The 21,641-nt window shown below is 46.1% G+C and overlaps 2 long non-coding RNA genes across 2 annotated transcripts; one reads left to right on the forward strand and one right to left on the reverse strand.

Moving 5' to 3' along the window:
• Window positions 1-871: 871 nt before the first annotated feature.
• On the forward strand, window positions 872-9,357 carry LOC120880106. The gene is made up of 2 exons (XR_005724960.1): window positions 872-1,222; window positions 8,834-9,357. It is a non-coding gene; the product is annotated as an uncharacterized LOC120880106 (long non-coding RNA).
• An 8,844-nt stretch (window positions 9,358-18,201) lies between these two features.
• On the reverse strand, window positions 18,202-19,048 carry LOC120880107. Its single transcript, XR_005724961.1, has 2 exons — window positions 18,571-19,048; window positions 18,202-18,469 (listed from the first exon to the last, which is right to left on the reverse strand). It is a non-coding gene; the product is annotated as an uncharacterized LOC120880107 (long non-coding RNA).
• Between the last annotated feature and the right edge of the window lie 2,593 nt (window positions 19,049-21,641).

A 21,641-nucleotide genomic window follows, 5' to 3' on the forward strand; every position in this document is an offset into this window, starting at 1 on the left:
TTCCTAAAGTAGCCAGAGAATTAGCATGGCAATCAAATCCCACCAGGATTAAGACCCGCTGGATAACCTCATGACCTTTCATTTGGCAGTTTCTAGAGACAAAGCATGGCTATTTGCTTCTTTGGGGAAGAATGTTGATCTTGTAGTTGAAGTGCCTTGGCTGGCATAGGGCACAGAAGACTCCTGGTGACTACCAGAGAGAGAACTGGAAAACAGAAGTTAGTATACAAGTCTCAGCCTTTAGAGAAAGCGGGGCCTTTGGGTTATGATTTCTTTACGTTTATTTAAATCTTTGAAATGAGTCATTACTGATTCATGGCCCAGCTATTTGATTTCTAAAGGACTGACATCTTGATTTTTTTTTTTTAGGTTTCTTTATTATAAAACTTATCAGGACTGTATTTTAATTTTTTTGGTCATGCCCAGAGGTATGTGGGATCCTTGTTCCCCAATAAGGGGTTGAACTCGAGCTCTCTGAATTGGAACTGTAGAGTCTTAACCACTGGACTGCTAGGAAAGTTCCCAACATCTTGATTTTTAAATTGACAGCAGTGCAAAATGAAAGTTTTTCTCTGAAAAGCTGATGTTCTTTTAGGTCATTTCTGTCTCTCTCCAGAAATGACGTTTTAAAGGGCTAATGACATTAAGTTACAGAGCAAAGCAGTTCACATTATCCCATTTGGTTCTACTAATAAGCTTAGTGATTATGCCGACGAAAATATGTTGTTGTTCCCATTTCAAAAATAGAGAAAATGGCACAAAGCCCTTTAGAATCCTTGCCCACAGATTGCTAGCCAAACAGGAAGTGAGCCAGTGGCGCTCTGCCCTGCCTCCCATGGTTTGAAGCTCTGCCCTCTTTCCTATTTCCTGGCTCTTCTGTGTTGAAACGCTTCGCGCCTTCAGCCAGGAAATTCCTTCAGTGGAAACACAGTTAGTCAGTCTGGCCTTTTAGAAGCAGCTGTAAAATGACCGGTCCTGTGTTTCGGTTTGTGTTGGTATATCTCAGAGCTGGGCGGTCCAGATGATAACTTCGGGGCAATGAGCACTTTCCCACATAGGAGGTGGGAAAGCCCTGGATTAGCAACATCAACACCACCACCAAACAGTCCCGAGAACCTTCTACAGTCTGGAGACACAAGACCAAAACAAACGAGCAAATAATCACCACGGAAACAAGGAGCTTCTGATGAGATGCAGGGCGTGAAGGAAAGAAGCTGACAAAGTAAAGTAACAAGGCAACGCGTATGGTGGACACATTTGTCAAACGCAATGCGGGTCGTGTGAACTAAGGGCGTGGAATTTCTTACTCTATTGCTGATCAGCAGCACAGAGCTCAGAGGAAGGAGGGATTCTGAAGCATCTGGCTGGTTGGTCAGACGTGGTGGAGGAGGCGTGGCTTGGGGGGAAACCTTCAAAGAACACTGGGGTGTAGACAAGCAGAAAGGAGGCAAGGAAGGTGTGACGGCGGAGCGAGATGGCATGGGTGTGGGGCACCCTTGCGATGTACGTTGGAAGAGAGGGAACCAGTCATTTAAAAAAATCAACTTAAAGAGCATGCAAGGGCCCCGTGGTAGAGGTCCTTGAATGCCAGCTGAGGGCAGACGACTTCATGGGCACCAAATGGGCTGAACTTGGGTGGATGCAATTAGGAAGTGATTTAACTCACCAGTACCTCCTGAAAACACGCTCGAAATAGGATTTCCCTTCTTCACCCCTTGAGTGACTTTTTGAGCAGCTTTCCGGGCAGACTTAGGGCTTTGACTAAACCTAAATAAACACGCCAGTCCCCCATGAAGTCAGAGCTCGTCTCTCGCCCTCAGCTCGGGGAGACCCGAGGTTTGGGAGCCGGCCCTGGGTGGGGGGCTGGTCTGTGCTGCTCCGGCCCCTCCCCACTGCGGCTCTGGGCTGCTTTAGGGTTGGAGATGAGGGCAGAGGGAGGCTTACAGGGGAGGACGCATCCACCGCCGGGATGTTTGTAGTTCTCATTTGGCCACCTAACACGCGGCTGGCATCCAAAGGCTGGCTCCTCTCCACGGCACGGCAGCAAGGTCTCTGAATGTCCTGCTGGCTGTCCTGACACAGCACTGTTCCTGGCTGATCGCCCACTGCCTCCCTCTGTTGGGATCCAGGCAGGCAGCTCTCTCGGATGGGGTCCTCCCAAGGCCGTCCTTCCCAGCTACTCCCCGATGTACCCAGTGGTCCACAGGGAACACTGCACATCTTTGTTCCAGAAACGGATGGCTGCTCCCCAGAACAGCAAGCTGCCTTTTTTCCCTGCCCTGAATCCATGGGCAGTTCCAGCTCACCTCCTCACCTTCATCCTGTCTGATCCAATTTGCTGCGGACATTTTTTCCCCCAAAGTTATGTTCCATTATTGTGGGAAAACCTCCAGCTGGAGTGTGAGATGCAAAGTGCCCCCCTTGCAGACAGCGCCAGTCTCTACAAACGGGTGGACTGAGATCCCTTCTTTGGTTTGGAGGTGAGAGGGAAGGAACACCATGAGACTTTCTACTCACGTGAGTTCCCCGACTTCCAGGAATCTCACTGATGAGCCTCCCATAAAGGTTGGACACAGGGGATGGTACTGATTACTGATGGATCCGTTTGGTCACCTCCTAGTTAGTCCTGCAATGATGGCTGTAGTCTCTTTCTTAAATATGGGTGCGTTTATCATCCGTTGTCCCTGCCTTGAGGCTTTGGCTGAAAACTCTCCTTTCACACCCTGACACGGGCACTGGGAGTCTGAGGAAGAGGAAGACTTGAGGGACGGGCAACAGACCAGTGTTCTGCACTGCACTTTGCCTGGGAGCCTAGCGGTCTGTCTGTGAGCCTCTGCCCGCCGTCCTAAATGGCGCCTTGGGCGTGCTGGCTTGTTGGGCTGCGGCTGCCTGAACTCACGCGAGCACTCACAGGCCCTAAGGGCTGCGGTTTCGTCTCCTTGCTTTGTGGGTATCGCATTTCCATGTCGGTAGGACTCCATCTACCTCGTTCCAGCTTTGCCCTGGGGATTGTTCTGATGTTTTATCTTCTAGCAGTTGCTGTCTAATATTCTTTCAAGATGAGCTTAAATAAACATTTATCACCTAAATTTGGGTATTATTTTCTCTCCTAAGTTGTGGTCCCCAAAGTAGACCCACTTTTAGCCTCGAATGCTTGCATCCCGTCTTCACGATGAGTATTTGGTGTGTGTTGGAGTGTGTTCTCCGTGCAGTTCATGGCAGACATCTGAGGAGCCATGTGGGAAAACTTGGGCTTTGTGTTTTTAAATTTTTTCTAAACGTTTTGAGCATTAGAGCAGGAGCCCATGCTTCTAATAACAGATAAAATAACATGGAGCAAACAAAGCTGGGTGTCTCCTCTTTTCCACCTCTGCCCCACGCCATCTGTTCACTGCTCCTCGCCTGAGATAACCGATGTCAATATTTTGTTAATACACAGACAAATATATGCTCGGATACGTTGAGGGGCTATCTCTTATCATACTTCCTGTGGCTTCGGATGCTCACAGGACTGGATGCCCACTGGAAGGCCCCCGGCCCTTGCGTCCCAACCTACTTTTTTAAAAAACATGTTTTGATGTGGGTCATTTTTAATAGCTTAGTCAATAAAAGGATCCACCTGCCAAGGCAGGAGGCGTGGATTTGGTCCCTGGGTCGGGAAGATCCCCTGGAGAAGGAAACGGCAACCCACTCCAGCATTCTGGCCTGGTAAATCCTGTGGACAGAGGAGCCCAGCAGGCTACAGTTCATGGGGTCGTAAGAGTCGGACACGAGTTAGTGACCGTCACCACCACCACACTGAATTTATTACAACACTGCTTCTGTTTAATGCTTTTTGATTTTTTGGACGTGACACATGCGGGATCTTAGCTCCCCGACCAGGTATCGAACTCACACCTCTTGCACTGGCAGATGGAGTCTTAACCACTGGACCGCCAGGGACGTCCCCCAACTTACTTTTTTCATCAGACAGTTTATCATAGATTTCTCTGCAAGTTAGTAGGTCTACAATAATGTTAATTTCTTCATACATAATTGTTTCTCATATGCATTATTTTACATAGAAGAGAAAAAGCTATGCTAGAGATGTTCCATATAGCCTAGAACATGTTCAGTTTGCTCAGAATTTCCATCTTATTTATTTGCATCCTCTCCTCTTCTCCTCCCCTCTTCCCTGATCCTTCTGCCCACACGTTTCTTCTCCAGGGAATTTGTGCAAACAAGATGATACATACTTTTCTGGGTTTTTCTCCAGATTCATATGACCTTAGTATATATTCATATAACCTTAGTATATATTCATATACTAAGATAGGTAGATTGAAAATCATTATTTTCTTTATAAAAATGAGATTGTTATATACTCTGCTCTCATATCTTAGTTTTCTCATGCAATAATGTCTCATCCAAATTCCGTTATGCTGACTGGCAGAATGCTAAGTCATTCTTCTTCATGGCTGCATAATATTCCATAGCGTAGTTGACATGCACTTTGTTTCAGATCTTTTTCACTATAAACGACGCTACAATGGACATCATTGTACATATACCCTGGAGACTTTTAGAAATTGAAGTATACTTGACTTACAATGTTGTATTAGTTTCCAATGTACAGCACAGAGTGTGAATATATATATATATATTCTTTTTCAGATTTGTGTTGGGGACTTTTACTTTTGGGAAATAGATTCCCAGAAGGATTGCAGGGTTGAAGATGTATGTAGTTTCCATTTTAAGAGATATTACCAGATTCCTTTCCAAAAGACTTTACATTTCCACCAGAAATATTTTTCCCCAGTCCCAACCAGAAATAGGTGTTATTATACCTTTTAACATTTGACAGTCTAATGGCTAGAATATGTTAGTCCTTTTAATCAGCATTTCCCTGACCACTAGAAAGTCTGAGCATGTCTGCATATATTTTTGGCTCCCTGCATTTGCTGTTTGACGAGGGGAACGTAATCTGCCCACTGGGGGCTTGTGTGTGCAGTGTGGGGTTTCCTCCCCAGTCTGTTATAGCTCTTTGCATATTATAGACATTAGCCCTTTTCTTGTCAGAAGCATCGCGAGTGAGTTTTCTACTCCATTATTTATTTGTAGATTTGTATTTGCAATCGCCTGCCATTCAAATGTTTCTAATCTTTGTACTGCTGAAAACGTCTTTTTGAAAACCAACATCTGGATTTCCTATCTTAGCTGAGAAGGTCTCTCATTCTCAGTCCACATATTGTAGCCCAACTCTTCTCATGGGATTTTTGTTGTTTTACAACCTTACACACCATGGCATAGAGTATGATGGTATTCTTTCCAGATGTAGGACCAGTCTCGCTGGCATCATATAGCAATAGACGCTTCTTTCCCTCCAAGTGGAGATGCCACCTCTGCTCACGTCAAGTCCACCTGCGCCCCGGGGACGGTTCTGGGCTCTGACGTCCTCTACTGACCTGACTGGTCCCAGAGCAGCGCCAGAGCGACCAGATTGCAGCGGTCTTGTGGCTGCGTTCTGACGCCAGGGGAGGCAAGCTCTCCATCACTAGCTTTCATTTTACGTGCTTTCCATGGTCTGGAGCTTTATTCTTCCCTGTGAGTTCTCAGATATTTTGATCCTACATCCACCCCCGCTTAAAACAACAACCACAAATCTTGGCGAGAATTCTAACTGGATTGCACTGAATTTCTGTCTTAATTTTGAGAGATTTGTCGTTTCTAAAATGTCTTCCCACTCAAGGACATGATAAATTGATCCATTTTGTTCAGATGGTGATCCAAGCCCTTCAATAAGCTTTTAGTTTTCTTCATATAGGTCCTATGCCTTTAAAAATATAGCTCCATGTCTCCAATAACAAATGGCATCTATTTCTCTCATTTTTAGTGGCCTTTGAAATACTGAAAAATATTAGAAGCGATTCTTTTTTATTGAAAATTTAATTGAGATAATGATAGATTAGCATGCAATCTTAAGCAATAATACACAGAGATCCCATAGACTTTTACCCAGTTTCTTCAATGGCAACATTACGAAAAACTGTAGCACAGTATCCAAAGGAGGGCATGGACATTGTACAATACAGGCGCCGCCAATTTTCCTTGTACTTGTGTGTTTAGTTCTATACACTGTTATTACATGTGTAAATTCATCCTGGTCAAGCTGGGGGAGGGGAGACACTGAATAATTCATCACCACAAGGAACGTTCATTTTATTCTTTCACAACCTTCCCCACCCATCTCTCTCATTCTTAAGCCCTGGCAACAGCTGAACTATAATTTTGTCCTTTCAAAATGACATATAAATGGAATTATATAGTTTGTAATATTTGGGGATGGACTTTTCTGCCCTCAGCATAATTCCCTGGAGATCAGCCCAAGTTGTTTTGCTCGTATCAACAGCTGATCCATGCTCGAGGCTGAGTAGTGTCCACAGCATGGATTACCAGTTTGTTCAGTCACTCACCTGCTGAAGGGTGTCTGGGCTACTTACAGGCTTCGGCTGTCTGGGATAAGGTTGCTATGGACATTCGTACACAGACTTTTGTGTGACCATGAGTTTTTGTTTCGCTGGGATGGATGCTCCGGAATGCAATTGCTGGGTTGCATAGTAAATGCACATTTAGGTTTACAAGACACCGCCAGCCTGTTTTCCAAAGTGGCTGTACCATCTTACACTCCCATCGGCAGTGCAGGAGTGGTCCAGCTTCTCTGCATCCCCATCCGCATCTGCTGTCGTCACTGATATTTATTTGCACAACGATGTTGGGTGTGCAGTGAAATTTCATCACAGCTTTAATCTGCATTTCCCTGATGACTAATGACATTGAACATCTTTTCATGTGCTTGTTTGATACAAATATATCCTCTTTAGTAAAATGCTTGTTCATGTCTCTGCTCATTTTCTAATTGGTTTGTTCGATTTTTTTTTAAACTGTTGCGTTCAAGAGGATCTTTATACACTCTAGCTGCTAGTCCTTTGTCAGTTCAGTTCAGTCGCTCAGTCGTGTCCGACTCTTTGCGACCCCATGAATCACAGCACGCCAGGCCTCCCTGTTCATCACCATCTCCCGGAGTTCACTCAGACTCACGTCCATCGAGTCCGTGATGCCATCCAGCCATCTCATCCTCGGTCATCCCCTTCTCCTCCTGCCCCCAATCCCTCCCAGCATCAGAGTCTTTTCCAATGAGTCAGCTCTTCTCATGAGGTGGCCAAGTACTGGAGTTTCAGCTTTAGCATCATTCCTTCCAAAGAAATCCCAGGGTTGATCTCCTTCAGAATGGACTGTGGTTTTAAAATAGTTTCCCCTGGCCGATAGTTTATCTTTTCATCCTCTTCATGTGGGCTTTTGGAGAGTAAAAGTCTTTAAATTTTGTTGCGGTGCAGTTATTCATTTTTCCTTTTATGATTTATACAACACTTTAGGTGTCATACATCCTGCCTAGCCCTAAGTCGCAAAGATTTTTTTCTATTTTTTTCCAAAATGTTTCATAATTTTACACTTTACGTTTACGTCTGATGCCCGCTTGTAGTAATTTTTGTGTAAGATGTGAATTTAGGTCCAATTATTCTTTTTGTACTTGTCCATTTGTTCTAGCAGCATTCACTGAAAAGGTTACTCTTCCTCTATGGAATTGCCTTTGCATTTTTGTCAAGCCTACCTGGGCATCCGTGTATGGGCCTGTTTCTGGGTTCTCCATTCTAACCCACCCAACTACGTGTATTTCCCTCTATAAGTCCCACAGTCTCTTCGCCACTGTAGCTAGATTACAGGCCTTCCCATCAGGCAGGGTAATTCTTCCCCTTTTATTCTTGTCAATATTGTTTAGCTATCCTAGAACCTGTTCCATATAAATTTTAGAATAAGCTTGTCTATGTCTGAGAAGGTTGCTGGGATTTTCATAGGAACTGTGCTGAAGCTGTAGATGAATTGGGGAGAGTTGATGTCTTTACTGTTTGATCCTCCAGCCCATGAACACAGGATGTCACACATCTGTTTAGGTCTTCTTTATTTCATCAACATTTTATAATTTTCAGCGTAGAGATCATGAACACGTTTTGTTAAACGTGTTACTAGGTGTTCCATTTTCCTTGCGGTGACTGTAACTGGCATCTCACTTTGAACTTCTCCTCCACGTGTTCACTGTCAGTATATAAAGCTGCCTAGGCTTCCATGCGTTGATCTCGCTTCTTGTGATTCTGCTGAACTTAGTTCTAGGGTTTGTTTGTTGTAGTGTCCTTGGGGTTTTCTATGTAGACAATCACGTTGTGGCAAATGGCGTGTGTGTACTCACATCTGACTCTGCAACCCCATGGGCTGTAGCGCACCAGGCTCTCTGTCCTTGGGATTCTCCAGGCAAGACTCCTGGGGTGGGTGCCATTTTCTCCTCCACGGGATCCTCCTGACCCAGGGATTGAACCTGAGTGTCCTGCACTGGCAGGCAGATTCCCTACCACTGAGCCAGCGGGGAAGCCCTATCTGCAAACAGGGATAATTTTATTCCTTATTTTCTAGATGGCATGCTTTTGTTTTATTCTTGCCACAGAGCAGCGGTTAGACTTTCCAGCACTATGTTAAATAATAATGTGATAATAAGTGGTGTACTAATAAGTGGACATCCTTGTCTTGTTCCCAATCTTAAGGAAAAAGCATTTGGTCTTTCACCATGGGTATCATTTTAGCGGTAGGAGTTTGCAGAGTCTTTGTGAAGTTGAGGTAATTTCTATCTTGAGATTTTTTTGTCTGTTTGTTTCTTTGCTTTTTGTTCATGAATGGGTGTTGGGTTTTGTCAAATGCCTCTTATTTGTTAATTGAGCAACATGATTACATGATTTTTCTTTTTTAGTCTGTTGCTGTGCTGATTACTGGAGAAGGCAGTGGCACCCCACTCCAGTCCTCTTGCCTGGAGAATCCCATGGACAGAGGAGCCCGGTGGGCTGCAGTCCATGGGGTCGCGAAGAGTCAGACTCGACTGAGCGACTTCACTTTCACTTTTCACTTTCATGCACTGGAGAACGAAATGGCAACCCACTCCAGTGTTCTTGCCTAGAGAATCCCAGGGACAGTGGAGCCTGATGGGCTGCCGTCTATGGGAGCGCACAGAGTCGGACACGACTGAAGCGACTTAGCAGCAGCAGCAGTAGTGCTGATTACATGGTGGATTTTCAAATGCTGGACCAGTCTCGCAGACCCAGAGTAAACCCCACTTGGTCATGGTGGATCATTTTTTAAAATACTATGCTGCAAACAATTTGCTAATATTTTGTTGGAATTTTGTATCTAAGTTCATGAGAGGTATTTGTTTGCAGTTTTCGTTTGTTTTACTGTCTTTGTCTGACTTCATATTAAAGTAATACTGGCTTCATAACACATGAGTTAGGAAGGATTCCTTCTGTGTCTATCTTCTGGAAAAGACCATGGTATTAATTCCTTTTAAATGTTTGATGAAACTCTCCAGTGAAGCTATCTGAGACTGATGATTTCTTTAAGGGGACTTTTAAATTAGAAATTCAATTTTTTAATGGTTATAGAATGATTTAGGGGGCTTGCAGGTGGCGCTAGAGGTAAAGAACCTGCCCGCCAATGCAGGAGACATAAAAGAAGCAGGTTCAATCCCTGGGTCAGGAAGACCCGCTGGAGAAGGAAATAACAACCCACTCCAGTGTTTCTGCCTGCAGAATCCCGTGGACAGAGGAGCTCGGGGGGCTACAGCCTACGGGGTCGCACAGAGTTGGACACAACTGAAGCGACTCAGCACACAAACACATCGAATGATTTAGGTTGTCGGTTTCATCTTGATTGAATTTTGGTCATCAGAGATTTTAAAGAAATTGATCAATTTCTCTTAAGCTGTCAACCTTATGAACATAAAGCCACCCCCCGGCCCAGCCCTGCCCCCACTGAAGAAGGGCTCACAGAGACCTGTGGTCCCGCCCCTCCTGCCGACTGAGGGTCCCTGGCAGATGGAGTCAGAATCCACCTGGAGTTGGAAGTGGAGGGAGTGTGAGAGACACTAAGCTGCCCCTTTCCCCTTGCGTCAGTGTGAAATTGATTTTTTTCACATTCATCCAGATACTCTTTCATGCCAAATGGATAGTGTGCAAATAAGGTCTCCATGAGTCATCCACATATAAAAACATACTTGGAACTCAGACCCCAAGGAATGCACTATCGACTTCGTAGAGAGGCCCAGCCAACCAGACGACTTGTGTTCAGGCTCCCCAAGGCCGAGGTTTCTACGCAGACAGCAATCATGAGAAACATCGGACCTGGCATAAAACCGGCACAAGCGGCAGAATGTATGGTTTTTAGAACATAATGGTTATTTGATCTCTGTGCAAACCTCAGCATATTTCTTTCTCTCTCTCTCTCTCTCTTTTTTTATCCTCTAGAAAGCTATAATTTGACTTTAAGAGCAGTAGTTAGGAGCAAAATGCTAATCAAGTCAGAAACCGGTGCATTTACAGCCTCTCACGAGTGAAGCATTGTGTGGAGAGAAAATGGCTCCGCCCCAAAGACTTGAAGCACTCTGTCTATCCCAGGCCTCCTCTTGCTGGCCCAGGGATCTCCCCGGGTGGCTCCCCTTCTTGGCCATGACCAGTCAGCCTCTTCTTCCAGAAATCTTTTTTTTTTTTTTTTTCTGAGATTACCCTCAAAGGGCTTTACTCCTGCCATTTTTGAAGGCAGACACAAGTCTTTTCATTTTAGAGGTTTCACTGGTCCATGTTATGGAGAAACAGGGAACTAAAAATAAACAAATGTTGGAAAAGTTACAAAAGTTTAAGAACTTGCCCAAATTTATCTTAAACATGTGTCCCTAGGCTGCAGTGAAATGCAGCTGAGGCTGGGCGGCCTCTCCCAGCGCCTTTCTCTGGCTGTCACGTAGCACTAGCCAGGGGGCTCCCCCTTCAGCTTCTGTCACCCTAGTTCCCCAGCTACAGCTCCTGGAGACTTCCTTTCCTGCCCCCACCCCGAGCCTCTCTTCTTTGCTATCAGGCTCTGATACCCTGATGATCTTACTGGAGCAGAATTTGGGCGCCCCTAGCAATTCACTCAAATGCCCAGACACATTTGAGGTGGGTCATTTATATCCCCAGAGAAGTGCTGTGTCTATAACCTCCACGCAGGACAAGTCACTTTAGCTTATTCCCTAACAAGTATCACAGACAGAGGGAATTAGGAAGTGTCCTTAGTTTTCAGTAACAATCAGGCTCATGTGTGAAGTCACAGCTCCAGATCCCACTGGGGTAATGCCAGTTGGAGAAGAGGTGCAAAGCAAATTCAGAGGATTACTAAGGGTCCGGAAAATAAGACTATAATAAGAGGGGTATCAGAGTTCCTCAACACGGGCACTGTTGACCGTGGGGGTGATTCATTGCGGGGGGGTTGTGTGTGTGTGTGCGTGCACGCACCATCTGTGCGCCACAGTAGCAACCCTGGCCTCTACCCCCTGGATGTCAGTTGCATTTGCCCTCCAGCTGTGACAACCAAAAAAGTCTGCAGACTATGCCAAATGTCCGATCACCCGGTTGAGAATGACTAGATGAGAGGGGTTAAGGTAGTCCCCTCGGGGGAAGAGACAAATTAGGAGTTTGGGATTAACGTGTGCATACAGGAGAGATAAACAAGGACCTAGTATATAGCACAAGGAAATATATTCAATATCCTGTGATAAACAATAAGGGAGAAGAATCTGAAAAAAGACCTGATATATGTGTATATATCCAATTGGACATGTTGAGTCACTGTGCTGCACAATTGAAACCAACACAAGTTGTAAATCAGCTATATGCCTTGCTTAGTTGCTCAGTCGTGTCCGGCTCTTTGCAAGCTCATGGACTGTAGCCTGCCAGGCCCCTCCGTCCATGGGGCTTCTCCAGGCAAGAGTGCTGGAGTGGGTTGCCATGCCCTTCTCCAGAGCATCTTCCCGACCCAGGGACCAAACCCAGGTCTCCTGAATTGCAGGCTGACCCTTTACCATCTGAGTCACATACTTCCATTTAAAAGATGGTTTTAGGGCCTTCCCTGGAGGTCCAGTGGTTAAGACATCGCCTTCCAATGAAGGGGCTGTGAGTCTGATCCCTGGTCGGGGAGCTGAGATCCCATACGCCTTGTGGCCGAAGAAAGCAAAACATTAAACAGAAGTGATATTGTAACAAATTCAATAAAGGCTTTAAAAATAGCTCACATCAAAATATATACAATTTTTTAAAAATCATTAAAAAGAGATATTTAGCCCAAAGTGGAGGGTTTAATTGTAGGTTCCAAATACATGAAGGACCCTCACACTGATGACTGTCAATAGCTTTCTCTTTCCACTGAGGACAGCGGAATTTCAGCCCAAAGGATTTGGATAAAATGTGGTTGATTAATTTCTTGTGGAGCGTGTTATGTACCTCCACGGGTTACTAACGAGGAATGGAGTTCCGCCCCATCTGCGAGAGGAGGGAAGCCCCGTGTCTCTACAGTTACTTTGCCGTGGTCGTGCATGAGCAGAGGAGCTGGGACAGAGGACTTTCAGCGCCCCTCTGCCGTTGTCCTGGCACCCGGCTCACAGCAGGTGCCACGCAGGGCTCCTGGGCACCCACCAGCACCAGCCCACCGATCAAACGGGACTGTGCCAAACAGGCACCATGAAGACTGTCCTATATTATTTTGATATCACTTAGAAACAGCACAGGAATCCAAAAAATTGTCCTTCAGTGTTCTCTTTTGAAGATCCGTCTTCAAGGACTTGGAAGAAGTTTATCAGTTTGAAGTTCCACTGGGTATTATCTTACTCTGAATTATTTATTCACTCTAAGTGGTAAGAAGAACTATTGTTGGTGCTTTTTAAGAACCACAGGATGAGGACAAGGAGTCTGTGTAAAAGGAGTCTAACTTCTTAGAAAAGAAGCTGTTAGAAAGAGCAAGGGATGGCGTGATGCCTTTTAAAACTTATTTATATTCCCACCTCATTCCAGAAAGATTCAAGGCTGAATTCTTGATAATGACCGAATTTTTAAGCTCTCAAATCTGCGGTAATACAGATTGTTACACAGAAATGTGTGACAAAGAATTCTTCCAGCCTGTGATCAGACTGGGGCTTCAAATTCTGGCAGTACAGTAGAGAACAATGGTGTTTTGTCTATTCTGCTATATAATAGTTCATTCATTTAATTATATGAACTAGTCAGGTATTTTACTTGGCTTTTAATTATCTTATTTAATTAATTATTTAACTGTTTATTGTGTAAATTTCCATTCAGGAGACTCAGGAATAATTTCAAATGTTTTGGTTAGGATTTTTTTTCTATTGCACATTACAGAAACCCACTACGAGCTGGTATAAGGAAAAAAACAAGACAGGGATGGGAAAGAGGATTTGCCAGGTTTCTTGGCTAAGAAGCCCCAGTGTACAGCAGACACCGAATGTGGCTGGATCCTGGGCTAAAGAAATAAATTCTTTTATTGGCATGTTCCATGTGCCAAGATGAAAGGACAATGAAAGGAACCTGCTTTCCCAGCAGCCGGGATGAGTCAGGCGCCAGTCCTGATCCAGGGTCTGCTGTCCAGGGATGACGGGGCTCCGAGAGGCTCCCTAGGTCACGAGTCACCCCTGGACTCGAGACTGGAGCCGCCCGGCCCCCAATCACACAGAGAGGAAGACTAGATTCAAAAAAACAGACAGAACTGACTGCAGGTCCCATGAAGGGCGTCAGGCCGCCAGGAACGTGCGACCTTCACGCCGGGGTGTGCATTTGAGTGCTTCAGCGAAACTCTGGGTTGAGGCCGGTCGCGCTGGGGTGTGCGCTCTGGTGCCTACTCACCTGGTGTGCAGCTCCTCGGATTCAAGCTTTGTTCAGCTGTCAGCGTGGAGTCAGTGACCACCGATGTCAACCACCAGGCTGGCTGTTCTGAAGGGTCCAGTCGTGCCTGCGAGGGCCTCTGTGTGCTGAACTAAGAGTATCCCTTCACAGGGGACTTTGGTTTTCATTTTGATTTTTAAATTTTTATTTATTCTTAAAATTTTTATTTTATATTGGATCATATGGCATTGTAGTGTAAGACAAATATCATATGATATTGCTGATAAGTGTGGAATCTAAAAAAGTGCTGCAGATGAACCTAGTTACAAAACAGAGACAGACTCAGACGTCAAGAACGAACGTTAGGACTTGGTTTTGTAACATCACGGAAACCTTCACCGGCACAGAGGAACTGACGAGATGTGAGGTCTCGGAGCAGCCCAGCCCCGCCCTGGGCGGACTCCCCCGGAGTCGGACACTGGGGGCTCGCGGCTGAAGGACCCGCGCGCCCGTTGCTGAGGGGTCCAGATGCGGCCTGAGGCCCTGTCTGAGCTCTCAAGTGTCCTGAGACCATCACCTACCAGGGACCCGGCCGGGCTGAGATGCCTCCTTCTCGGCACAGCCGGGGCCCCTTCTGTTCTCGCTGCTCTGACTGAACCGTGCAGGGCGCTCCCCGTGGGCACTGAACCCCGTGATTCTGGAGTCAGGATTGGCTCCGTTCCCTGTGTCTCCAACCCTGTGATCCTTCCTGGGCCGGGCCGCTGGGCCTGAGGACGATACCAGGACACACTGTTGCTACAGGGTCACACAGCTTCTGTTCAGAGCTGTCGCAGCAGAGATGCCCAGGCCCACCCTGCTGCCCCTCATTCCAGAGCAGGGCAGGTTTGACCCCCCTGGCTCCCTGGACACTCTCTCTCCCAGCCCCCTCTGGCGGGGGCAGCCACGTGGCAACGTTCCAGCCCATGAGACGTGAGTAGAAGTGACACGTATAGTTTCACCATACGTGAGCGTTGGTTAGCTACTCTTTTCAAATAGTACACATATATTTTTTAATATCTATACTTATTCTTTATTATATTTATATAGATAAGCATGTACTATCATTGTTTCAAAGAACAAGCAATGTTTACCCTGAGGAAGACAAGACTTAAGAGAGTGATTTCATTTATTTATTTTTTAAAGCCCTTTTTCTTTTGTATTGGGGCATAGCTGATTAACAACGTTGCGATAGTTTCAGGTGAACAGTGAAGAGACTCAGCCACACAGAGACAAGCACCCATTCTCCCCGACAGTCCCCTCCCACCCAGGCTGCCACGCAACGCTGAGCGAGTTGCCTGTGCTGTACACTAGGTCCTTACCGGTTATCCATCTTAAATACGGCAGTGTGTACGTGTTCATCCCAAATTCCCTAACTATCCCTTCCTCCCCCAGCAAGCTTAAGTTCATCCTTAAGAGAGTGGTTTCAGAACCATTTTAAAATATATTAGCATATGTTCTCACTTTCTAACCACTGAAATCACATTTTCGGCTCCCTTACAAGGCACCAAGGCATCTAGGGAAAAGCCCCAACTACTCGCCTTGCCTGCCCCCAGCTGCTGATATGGTCTGACCAGAGGGCTGTCCCCTCGGCACCCCCAGGCCCCAGGTAGGAGTCAGGGTCTCTGGAGGGTGAGAACACTGTCCTGGGAGATGCCACGGTGAAATTCATACCCACCTGCCGAGCGTGGGAGGCGTCAGAGATTTCCAGCTATTGGAGGCACTCCCACAGAGAGGGAGCCGATGGCCACCTACCGGGGATGCTTGTGAAGGGCCTTTCTCCTTCCTTCCCTCTCCACTTAGACTTCACCTTTCACCTTAATTTGAGAAGTGACCCCAGGGCACCAGGCGCTGGCCACTAGGAGGCTGCCTTCAAACGGCTTTGCTGTTTGGTTTGAAATGTTTGGTCTTTTGAATTCCTGTTCATTCCTATTGAGACAAACAGAAAAAAAAAATTCTAAAGACAAAACAAACAAAAATCCAGAACCTCACCGTCTTCACCAGGCCGGCTCCCTCCCCGACTCCTATCACGTCTTCTGGCATCTGCTCTGAAGAACCAAGAGGGAGAAGACCAGGGAGCTCAGGACACTCCTGAAATCGGTGATACTGGATTTCTGAGTTTTCTCTCTCCATTTTTTTTTTTTTTTTGGTATTACTGCCCACTTTCCAGGGACTTTTAAAAAATCATCTTCAAGCTTTAAATGCCTCACTGATACCCACCCTTGGGAAACAAGCTCATAATCTCAGCCATCTGAGAATCAGTGATTGAGAGGTTTAAAGGGTGTTAACTCTGGGCAAGAAGATTTAGACTTCCCTGGTGGCGCAGACAGTAAAGTGTCTGTCTACAATGCGGGAGACCCCGGTTCGATCCCTGGGTTGGGAAGATCCCCTGGAGAAGGAAATGGCAATCCATTCCAGGACTATTGCCTGGAAAATCCCACGGACAGAGGAGCCTGGTAGGCTACAGTCCACGGGGTCGCAAAGAGTTGGACACAACTGAGCAACTTCACTATATTCACTATTCACTATAAGAAGATTTAAGTAAAAGGTGCAGCTCTTTAATTACATGATTTACGCCAAAAAAAAAAAGCCAAAGAGAGTGGGTGGGGTTTGTGATCCTATTTTTGCCTGTAGAAGAGAGTCTTCTTGGCAGTTCTTGAATTTTTTTTTTTTTTTAATGACCAGTTTGTTTAGGTCAAGAGTCAAGAAAGGGTCACACGTTACGTTTAATTTATTTGCCTCTTCTGGACCATGGCTTCCTCCTCTGTTTCTGTCGGCCTCACTTTCTTTCCCCTGAAATGTATTTGTCATTTTTCTCTTGTAAGTTTTTCCACAGTCTGAATTTTGGTAATTGCACGCTGCTGGCTGGGGCTGGTTAAAAGCCTCCTCCTCTGTCTCTTATATCTTCCGGAAATGATACATCCAGAGGCTCAGTCCGACTTGGGTTCCTAAATCTGGCATGGACACTGTGTCAGTCAGTGGTTTTGTGTACTTCCACTGGGAAGCACGGAACACATGACTCTGCGATGCTGGGACTGTTCAGAGGCTTCGGGCCCGGCCAGGCAGACTCACAGGTGATGAAGGTCTGTCTGTGTCTTCACTTGCCTTTTGCAGCAATTGGTGATCTTCGCTCACACCCACGATTTCACTGGAGGCTGCAGCCCTGAGATGCTCCGGGTCTGCAGGGCCCCTTCACTCTCAGCTGGGCCGTCTCTGCAAAGGGAAACCGGCCCGTCCACGAGTGGTCCCCCTCAGGGACAGTTTGTACAGGAAAGACAGAGAGTGTTCAATTCTTTCTTTTTATTTATCATTGACAGAATGATGAGTTGGTTCCTAAAGGGAAAGTATGCCTATTTCTCTCTGCTCACAATACTTCTGAAGCCAGATATATGAGATTTTCTGTCTTATTATGCAATTCTGACCCTAACCGCCCAGAGTTAGTGCAGACGGGTTAGGGTCTCAGTCCCAGAAGACAGTCCCCACCCTGAGATGCTAGCTGCAAATCCCAGCTGCCTGTACTTCTGAGGAACCAGCTATAAATTGGGGACGCTACAACCCTTTCCTCAGCTTGACCATTTGCTCACAGAACTCAGGGAACCACTTACTATCACCCCTTTATTATAAGGGGGCTTCCCACGTAGTGCAGTGGTAAAGAATTCACCTAACAACGCAGGAGACTCAGGTTTGATCCCTGGATTAGGACAATCCCCTGGAGAAGGAGATGGCAACCCACTGCAGTATTCTTGCCTGGAGAATCCTGTGGACGGAGGAGCTTGGAGGGCTGCAGCGAATAGGGGCCACAGTTGGACATGAGCACGCGAGCTGTTAGTCATAGACACAACCCGGGAAAAGCCAAAAGGAAGAGGCGCGCAGGCCAGGCATGGGGGCGGGGCAGAGAGCTCAGACGCCCTCAGAAACCTGCTGTGTGGGGGCTTTATGGAGGCTTCCTTCCTTGGGCACAACTGATTAAATCACTGCCTGTTGGTGATGAAGTCCAGCTCCAGCCCCTCGCCCATCCCCCTAGGTCAGTGGGTGGGGCTGAGAGGTCTGACCCTCTCATCCCTTCCAAGGCTGGTTTCCCTGACAACCAGCCCACTCAGTCCCACCCTTAGGGTCTTTTCTAAGTCAAGGCATTGACATGAACTCAGATGCGGCTGAAAGAGGCTAGTTATAAACAAGCAAAGATGCCTTGTTTTACCCTAACACTCCAGAAATTCCAAGTGTTTTAGGAGCTCTGTGCCCAGAAGCCGCGGCAGGGACCAAATCCCCATTTCTCATTATGTCATAGTTCCCTAGCATCCTCCATGGTTGACCCATGAGTCCTTCTTTTCTTTTTTGTCATCATGAGACCTATCTACATAAAAGATAAACACAAGAGAAGCTAAGAAAAATTTATCACACTATGTTTTCATTTTTTTACATCATAAAAGGGCATCGATTCTACGTCCTTCTGTAGGACACATTTCAGCTACTACTGCGTCTTAGCCATCTCTTGGTGCTCTAACAAAATCCACAGACTGTTGTTCTGCAAACAGAAACTCAGTCCTCGTGGTTCTGGAGGCCGGCAAGCCCAAGACCGTCACCGTGCGGCAATCCGGTGTCTGGGGAGGTCACGCTCCTGGGTCGTGGGTGGTGCCTTCTCACCATGGCCTCACAGGCTGGAAGGGGTGAGGGAGTTCTGTGGGCTCTCTTCGACGAGGACTCTAATTCCCCCCACGAGGGCCCCCCTCAGGACCCCAGCGCCTCCCCCAAATCTTACCGCCTAGTATTGTCACGTTGGGTATCTGTTGGGCAACTGGCATGCCGTCATCTGTTCACCTCAACAGATGAATTTGGGGAGGACACAAACATTCAGATGCCAGCATACGGTAACTTTTTAAAAGTCATAGAAAGATAAACTAAATACTGATTTTTCGCTAACGAGATGACAATTGTAATTAAAGAGATTACAGACACACAAACTGATACTTGCCTATTTATAAAAAGCAAGTGAGCTAAGATGCATCGGCCATATTCATACTAAAACTTTATTTGACTTAGGAAATGTATTAGTAGCATCTTCACAGTTCTCAAAATTCAATCCTAATCCATAAATATTTGTAATGCTTTTTGGGGGAATAATCCCCAAAGTCCACATTGATCTAAATCTGGTGCCTTCCAGAGAAACAGGTTGGCCAGCCTTGTGGTGCCGTCTTTTGCATGACCCACTCTTGCATAAAGCACAGGTACTGGAGAAGGGAAAGGCAACCTACTCCAGCATTCCTACCTGGAAAGTTCCATGGACAGAGGATGCCGGCGGGCCTCAGGCCACGGGGTCGCAGAGTCGGCCACGACTGAGGGACTGAACAGCAGCAACTCTCAGCAGGGACAAGAGTGTGACGGCGGAGAGTATTAGGGGCCAGGAGCCCCCTCGGTGGTTTTCTTCCCCAGAGAGGATCTGCAAACGGCTCCTGCGAGCAGCTCTCTCTACTGACGCCCTGCAACTGGGAAGTAGATTCTTATCCTTTAGGCAGGACCTTGGAGGATGATTAAATCCTTGCAAATCATTCAAATAGTTTTGGTCTGCAAAGGTGTTGGTGACACAAAGGGAAAACTCCAGGGTCTTTGCCTCAAGGAATCTGAGCAGAGCAGGTGAGGCAGACAGGACACAGGCGGGCAATCTTAGCAAAGGGCCTTACCTAGTAGTCCTGAGTGTTCTTGCCTGGAGAATCCCAGGGACGGCGGAGCCTGGAGGGCTGCCGTCTATGGGGTCGCACAGGGTCGGACACGACTGAAGCGACTGAGTAGTAGTAGTCCTGAGTGGACACGTGTGACGTGTGTTGACTCTGATGGCATTCCCCCCACGCCCCGTCCTCTGGTCCTGGCTTAAGTCAAGTCTCCAGGGCCCACACACGGCTGCAGTCTGGGCTCTTCACACGTGTCCGGGCTGTCCTGTCGCAAACATTTTTGACCCTGGGTTCGAGCCCAGCCATGGTCTGCCTGCATTGCCATATAAAGTGAAGTGAAAGTGAAGTCGCTCAGTCGTGTCTGACTCTTTGTGACCCCATGAACTGTAGCCTACCAGGTTCCTTCGTCCATGGGATTCTCCAGGCAAGAGTACTGGAGTGGGTTGTCATTTCCTTCACCATATAAGGGCCTTCCCTTTTCCACCTCAGAATTCAGGGGGGGTCGCCAATGACCAATTAATACTGCAGCGATGTAGACATACACCCAAGTGGCCACTGAAACCCAGCACCGGCTTCTAAGTGTTTTTCCCGCTTTTCTGTAAACTCCTGGCCCAGTACTGAAATGAAATCACCCCTTGGCAGAAAATTGAAGGCTGCCACCCACATTCCCCACTTCCAGGAGCCTCTGCAGAACTTCTGCGGTTTTTCACATTGACTTCAAGGATACAAATTCAAACATGGGCAAAAACCTTAGACTTGAAGTTTTTTTGCAAAATTTCTTGCAAATATATCTTCGTGCTTCAGTGCTTTTAGTAATTATATTTTATAATGCTTTCACCTTTATAATTGCCTTTCAATGAACTGTATCAGATTTTGTGATGTGTGCCCCCCACCAGTATTAATGTAGTCATTTCTAACTTCATGGTTTCTAAGAAGAAAATCTGATATTATTACTTCTTCATGGATTTTTCTGTTTAAGCCATGTAACCTTTCGACCAAGTATATCTCTTTTAAGCAAGTGTGACTCCACAGTTATTTTCCTTAAGCCCAGTTATCATCTGATACTGACTGATTCACCCACCTGCCAAAAAGAATTAATCAACATATTAACTTATGCTACAATAAAGAGAAAATCTCCAATTCTTCAAAATACTTTTATATAATCTTTCAGACTATTTATAATCTATTTTAACACAGTCATTTTAATTCCCACAGTATATTATTATACTGTCAAATTGAAATTTAAGATTTTTTTTTTTGGCAAAACACATTCACTGTTGCTTGTATTTATCACTGTGGAGGGATTACCCCAAATGCTAACTGGTCATGGAGTCAGGGAAGGATGTGCTGAAGTGGATTAAACTCTTAAACCCAATTTGTGAAACCACACTGAATGCATTACCATCCAAACTAAGATCTTAAAGCACAGAGGTTCTCGGGCTGCAGCAAACAGTGAAAAGTCAAAAATGTAAAGGCGTTCAGCCGGAATGAATCACCACACAACATGAAAAAAGTAAGAACACCCACCAGATCTCATTATTTGATGGAAAAAAGAAAAAGAAAAACCATCCTCTCCAGCAGAGGACAATGAGATGCGGGAAATGGTCTCGGAGAAAGGAGCAGTTTCCTCTGCAGTTATTTGTCTTAAACCCATGAACTTCTCTCCTTAATTTTAAGAAGCTACCTCGCTGTGACAAGCCATTTAAACTAATAACTTCCCTTTTTCTGACAACTAGAAACACTTGCTCACTGTAGAAGACACAGATGAGCAAAAAGATAAAAAGCAAAAAAGCTCAGCATCCAGGGAGAGCCGCTACGTTCACTTTAAAAAGCCTTCTGGAGATTCACATACCGTACGATGCACCCATTTTAAGTGTATAATTAAGTATTTTAAGATATATGTCCTGGGCTGTACATCACCATCGCCACAATCCAACGTTAGAACGTTCCATTACCCCAGAAAGAAACCACTGGCAGTCACTTCCCATTTCTTCCCACCACGCAGCCCCCGCTCCTCGGTCCTGGGCAGCCACTGACCTGCTTCCCGTCTCTGCGAATCTGCTTAGTCCAGACCTCTCAGATAAGCGGAGTCATCACGTGGGGTCTTCTCTGATTGATGTCTTTCATTAGCTCAGTGTTTCCCAGGCTCTTCCAAATTGCAGCA

The sequence above is a fragment of the Oryx dammah genome, unplaced genomic scaffold (genome assembly GCF_014754425.2).
Source record: "Oryx dammah isolate SB20612 unplaced genomic scaffold, SCBI_Odam_1.1 HiC_scaffold_21, whole genome shotgun sequence".
In the NCBI taxonomy this organism is placed as follows: domain Eukaryota; kingdom Metazoa; phylum Chordata; class Mammalia; order Artiodactyla; family Bovidae; genus Oryx; species Oryx dammah.